The sequence below is a fragment of the Copadichromis virginalis genome, linkage group LG7 (assembly GCF_057382275.1).
Source record: "Copadichromis virginalis isolate Kocher_CV1m ecotype Utaka linkage group LG7, C_Virginalis_male_GT1.1, whole genome shotgun sequence".
Lineage (NCBI taxonomy): Eukaryota > Metazoa > Chordata > Actinopteri > Cichliformes > Cichlidae > Copadichromis > Copadichromis virginalis.
This window is the reverse complement of record NC_140624.1, coordinates 60,400,435-60,406,501: the sequence shown is the minus strand read 5'-3', so window position 1 is coordinate 60,406,501 and position 6,067 is coordinate 60,400,435.

Genomic DNA, 6,067 nt, shown 5'->3' with positions numbered 1-6,067 from the left:
CGTTTTGATGTATAATTTGTGGAAGTTGAGTGAAAATTGAGCAAGTAGCAGGAAGTTGTTCGGACATGAAGTGAAAATTGCAAAACCTTCAGTGACACACTGGAAGCCAAGAGCATAGCAACCATAACAACACATGTATTTTGTGAAAAATCACAATTTTGCAACTCAAAACTTTAAGAGGCATAAAAGTAAAACAGTAAAAGATTTGAAAAAGCTGAATCATACCTGAATAGCCCAATAATTTGTGAACATTTTAAAATTTGAATGGTTGTTCTAGGTGAAAGTATGAGGAAGTAGTTAAGTTTCAAAAACAAGCAAATTTTAGCAGAATTGCTGAAGTTTCCCATTCATTTCAATGGGACAAATTAAAGGAAAAAAGTGGAATATTTTAAAAAGTATAATAGTTAAAAATAGCAAAAGTCATAGCCGGAAAGAGCAAAAATAGCTGAATAGTTTAAAATTTGAACGGTGAAAATCGGCTGAAAATTGTGGAAGTAGTTTAACGGCAAAAAGTGTACGGAAGTCCTAAGAATAATAATAACTAGAAAAATTTGCATTTCCTGCGAAAATGCAGTGTGGATGCTTTAAAGCTGAAGCTGTCTGCAAAAAGTAGCTGAAAAAGCTGAAAAGTTGCAGAAATTGTAAAAACTTTGCAGAAGCAAAAGAAGTTTGCTAAAATGGAATAACTTAGCAGAACTGCAATATCTTAGAGGAAACATAATACTTGGCAGAGATACAATAGCATAGCAGAATTTAGCAGAAATATTGTAACTTACCAGAAACATGATAACTTCTCAAAAATACAAGAATTTAGGAGAAATAATATAAGATAACAGAAAGAATATATTTAGCCAAAAATACTTAAACATTACAGAAACACTATGATTTAGAAAAATAGTACAACAGAGCAGAAATATTGTGATTTACCAGAGACACTGTGATGAACTATGAATATTGTAATTTTAAATTAAGACTATGTTTTAGCACAAATATTATAATTTGGCAGAAATACTATAATTTAGCAGAAATACTATATTAAGCACAAATCCTATAAAAAGCAGAAATGGTATGATTAAGCATAAATACTACATTTAGTAGAAATACTTTGTTTTAGCACAAATCCCATAAAAAGCAGAAATACTGTACTATGATTTAGTAGAAAAACTATAATTAATCAGAAATACTAAATTTAGCAGAAATACTATATTAAGCACAAATCCTATGAAAAGCAGAAATAATATGATTAAGCATAAATACTACATTTAGCAGAAATACTATATTAAGCACAAATCTTATAAAAAGCAGAAATACTATATTAAGCACAAATCCTATAAAAGCAGAAATACTATATTAGGCACAAATCTTATAAAATAGCAGAAATAGTATGATTTAGCACAATAGTAATAAGTTAAACAGAAAAATTGGAAAAGCAAAATGGACAGCTGAAAAAATGCTGAACATGCTGAGGGTCCCTCAAATATACTTGTTAAATGACAAAAATCTGAAAAAAAATTTATGACAGCCACACAATTACAAATATGTACACATGAGGAAACACACATGCACAGAGAGACACACACACAAGATCCAATTCAGTCAACCAGTCTAACTATATTCAATTTAAATCCTACAATGACATGCTGCCAAATAAGGGCAGGGTCCTCTCTCTCCCACTAAACACACACACACACACACACACACACACACACACACACACACACACACACACAGACAGACACAGAGGGAGAGAGCTGCCGAATTTAAATCCACCAATCACAGTGGCTGTTTACGTTTTCCCGCCAAAACAGGTGCATCTTTTTACACACGCAGCACAGAGAGGCACAGGATTATTGCAGCCTATTTCTCATAGTGAGGACTCCCCACAAACAAATGACCATAATTTCCTAACCGTAGGGGCTAGAACGGTCATTCTTAAACCGTTTTGTTCAGAAGAGATGGGGGAATCTTCCAGTGTTAACAATTTATCATTAAAATGTGAATTTTTAGAGATATACGACATGGATGACTTGTTGACTTAGAAGCCACGAATTTCCCAATATGCAAATTTGAATGCCTGAGGCCACATATATGATTGGCTGCCTGGGAAGCCGTGCAGGCCCTGATTTGTGGATTTGAATTCCTCAGCCCTCAGATATGATTGGCTGGCTTAGAAGCCATGAAGGCCCCAATATGCAAATTTGAATGCCTCAGGACACATATATGATTGGCTGGGAAACCGTGCAGGCCCTGATTTGAAAATTTGAATGTCTAAGTCCTCACAGAGGATTGGCTGCCTGGGGACCTGGCAGAAATATATAGAAATACTATGATTAAGCATAAATACTACATTTAGTAGAAATACTATGTTTTAGCACAAATACTATAAAAAGCAGAAATACTATAATTTAGCAGAAATACTATATTAAGCACAAATCCTATAAAAAGCAGAAATAGCATGATTAAGCATAAACACTACATTTAGTAGAAATACTATGTTTGAGCAAAAATCCTATAAAAAGCAGAAATACTATATTAGGCACAAATCCCATAAAAAGCAGAAATAGTATGATTAAGCATAAATACTACATTTAGTAGAAATACTATGTTTTAGCACAAATAGTATAAAAAGCAGAAATACTGTAATTTAGCAGAAATACTATATTAAGCACAAATCCTATAAAAAGCAGAAATACTATATTAAGCACAAATTCTATAAAAAGCAGAAATACTGTATTAAGCACAAATTCTATAAAAAGCAGAAATACTATATTAAGCACAAATCCTATTAAAAGCAGAAATACTATATTAAGCACAAATTCTATAAAAAGCAGAAATACTATATTAAGCACAAATCCTATTAAAAGCAGAAATACTATATTAAGCACAAATCTTATGAAATAGCAGAAACAGTATGATTTAGCACAATAGTAATAAGTTAAACAGAAAAATTGGAAAAGCAAAATGGACAGCTGAAAAAATGCTGAACATGCTGAGGGTCCCTCAAATATACTTGTTAAATGAAAAAATCAGCAAAAAAATGCACAGGGAGAGAGAAGTAAGTTTCTAGGTCAGCCTGGGAGCTGCTGAATTTGAATCCACCAATCAGAGAGCCTGTGTACTTTTTCCCGCCAAAACAGGTGCATCTTTTTACACACGCAGCAGAGAGAGGCACAGGATTATTGCAGCCTATTTCTCATAGTGAGGACTCCCCTCAAACAAATGACCATAATTTCCAAACCGTAGGGGCTAGAGCGGTCATTCTTACACCGTTTTGTTCAGAAGAGATGGGGGAATCTTCCAGTGTTAACAATTTATCATTAAAATGTGAATTTTTAGAGATATACGACATGGATGACTTGTTGACTTAGAAGCCACGAATTCCCCCAATATGCAAATTTGAATGCCTGAGGCCACATATATGATTGGCTGCCTGGGAAGCCGTGCAGGCCCTGATTTGTGGATTTGAATTCCTCAGCCCTCAGATATGATTGGCTGGCTTAGAAGCCATGAAGGCCCCAATATGCAAATTTGAATGCCTCAGGACACATATATGATTGGCTGGGAAACCGTGCAGGCCCTGATTTGAAAATTTGAATGTCTAAGTCCTCACAGAGGATTGGCTGCCTGGGGACATGGCAGAAATATATAGAAATACTATGATTAAGCATAAATACTACATTTAGTAGAAATACTATGTTTTAGCACAAATACTATAAAAAGCAGAAATACTATAATTTAGCAGAAATACTATATTATTAAGCACAAATCCTATAAAAAGCAGAAATACTATATTAGGCACAAATCCTATAAAAAGCAGAAATAGTATGATTAAGCATAAATACTACATTTAGTAGAAATACTATGTTTTAGCACAAATAGTATAAAAAGCAGAAATATTATAATTTAGCACAAATATTATAATTTAGCACAAATAGTATAAAAAGCAGAAATACTACATTTAGTAGAAATACTATGTTTTAGCACAAATAGTATAAAAAGCAGAAATATTATAATTTAGCACAAATAGTATAAAAAGCAGAAATATTATAATTTAGCACAAATAGTATAAAAAGCAGAAATATTATAATTTAGCACAAATAGTATAAAAAGCAGAAATACTACATTTAGTAGAAATACTATGTTTTAGCACAAATAGTATAATAAAGCAGAAACACTATAAATTAGCAGAAATACTGTATTTAGCACAAGTACCGAAAAGTACCAGAAATACTATGATTTAGCAGAATAGCAATAACTTACAAAATTACAAATATGGAGGCATATTGAAACAGAAATGCAGAGAGGGACACACAAACACAGGCTCTAATCCAGTCAATCAGTCTAACTATATTCAATTTAAATCCTACAATGACATGCTGCCAAATAAGGGCAGGGTCCTCTCTCTCCCACTAAACACACACACACACACACACACACACACACACACACACACACACACACACACAGACAGACACAGAGGGAGAGAGCTGCCGAATTTAAATCCACCAATCACAGTGGCTGTTTACGTTTTCCCGCCAAAAAAGGTGCATCTTTTTACACACGCAGCAGAGAGAGGCACAGGATTATTGCAGTCTATTTCTCATAGTGACGACTCCCCTCAAACAAATGACCATAATTTCCTAACCGTAGGGGCTAGAACGGTCATTCTTACACCGTTTTGTTCAGAAGACATGGGGGAATCTTCCAGTGTTTACAATTTATCGTTAAAATATGAATTATTAAAGATATTTGACTTCTAATGCACCATAACTGAGTAGAGCGAAGCAAAAACTGCCTTGACTTGCCCTCAAACAACGCTTTGTAACTTGAAATCTATTTGGAGTATCGATATCATTCTTTCACCGTAAGAGACAGCAGGCTTTGGTGAACAATCATGGAAATTTTCAGGTCTCTGTGGAAATCCAACAAAAAGTTATGACGAGAGAAAAAAGTGGTTCATTTCCAGACTTTGAAATCTGAAGAAATCTGAGCGAAGGACGAATTTCCTACCCTCAAACAAGTCCAACTCATTTCAGAACGGTAATAGTTGAGAAAGAAATTCTTGAATTGTGAGCGTCAGGAGTGTCTGAAGATATGCCGGGACAAGCCTCATGTCTTAACTTTGCTTCGTTAAGGAGATATGACGATTCGAATATGCCTCTCATTCCAGAAATGCAGCGGTGATTTTGAACAAACTCTCCATTGACTTTATATGGAGAGTTTTCTGACCTTGTGTTAGTCTGAGGAGATTTGCGAAAGTTCTATGAATACCACAACAATGATAGTGACATTTTCTGAAAGCCAGCAAAAATACCTACGTTTTGATGTATAATTTGTGGAAGTTGAGTGAAAATTGAGCAAGTAGCAAACAGTTGTTCGGACATGAAGAGAAGACTGCAAAACCTTCAGTGACACACTGGAAGCCAAGAGCATAGCAACCATAACAACGCATGTATTTTGTGAAAAATCACAATTTTGCAACTGAAAACTTTAAGAGGCATAAAAGTAAAACAGTAAAAGATTTGAAAAAGCTGAATCATACCTGAATAGCCCAATAATTTGTGAACATTTTAAAATTTGAATGGTTGTTCTAGGTGAAAGTATGAGGAAGTAGTTAAGTTTCAAAAACAAGCAAATTTTAGCAGAATTGCTGAAGTTTCCCATTCATTTCAATGGGACAAATTAAAGGAAAAAAGTGGAATATTTTAAAAAGTATAATAGTTAAAAATAGCAAAAGTCATAGCCGGAAAGAGCAAAAATAGCTGAATAGTTTAAAATTTGAACGGTGAAAATCGGCTGAAAATTGTGGAAGTAGTTCTACGGCGAAAAGTGTACGGAAGTCCTAAGAATAATAATAATAATAATAAAGAATAAAGAGAAACAGGAACTCAATAGTGTGGATGCTTAAAGCATCCACACAATAATAATAACTAGAAAAATTTGCATTTCCTGCGAAAATGCAGTGTGGATGCTTAAAGCTGAAGCTGTATGCAAAAAGTAGCTGAAAAAGCTGAAAAGTTGCAGAAATTGTAAAAACTTTGCAGAAGCAAAGGAACTTTGCTAAAAT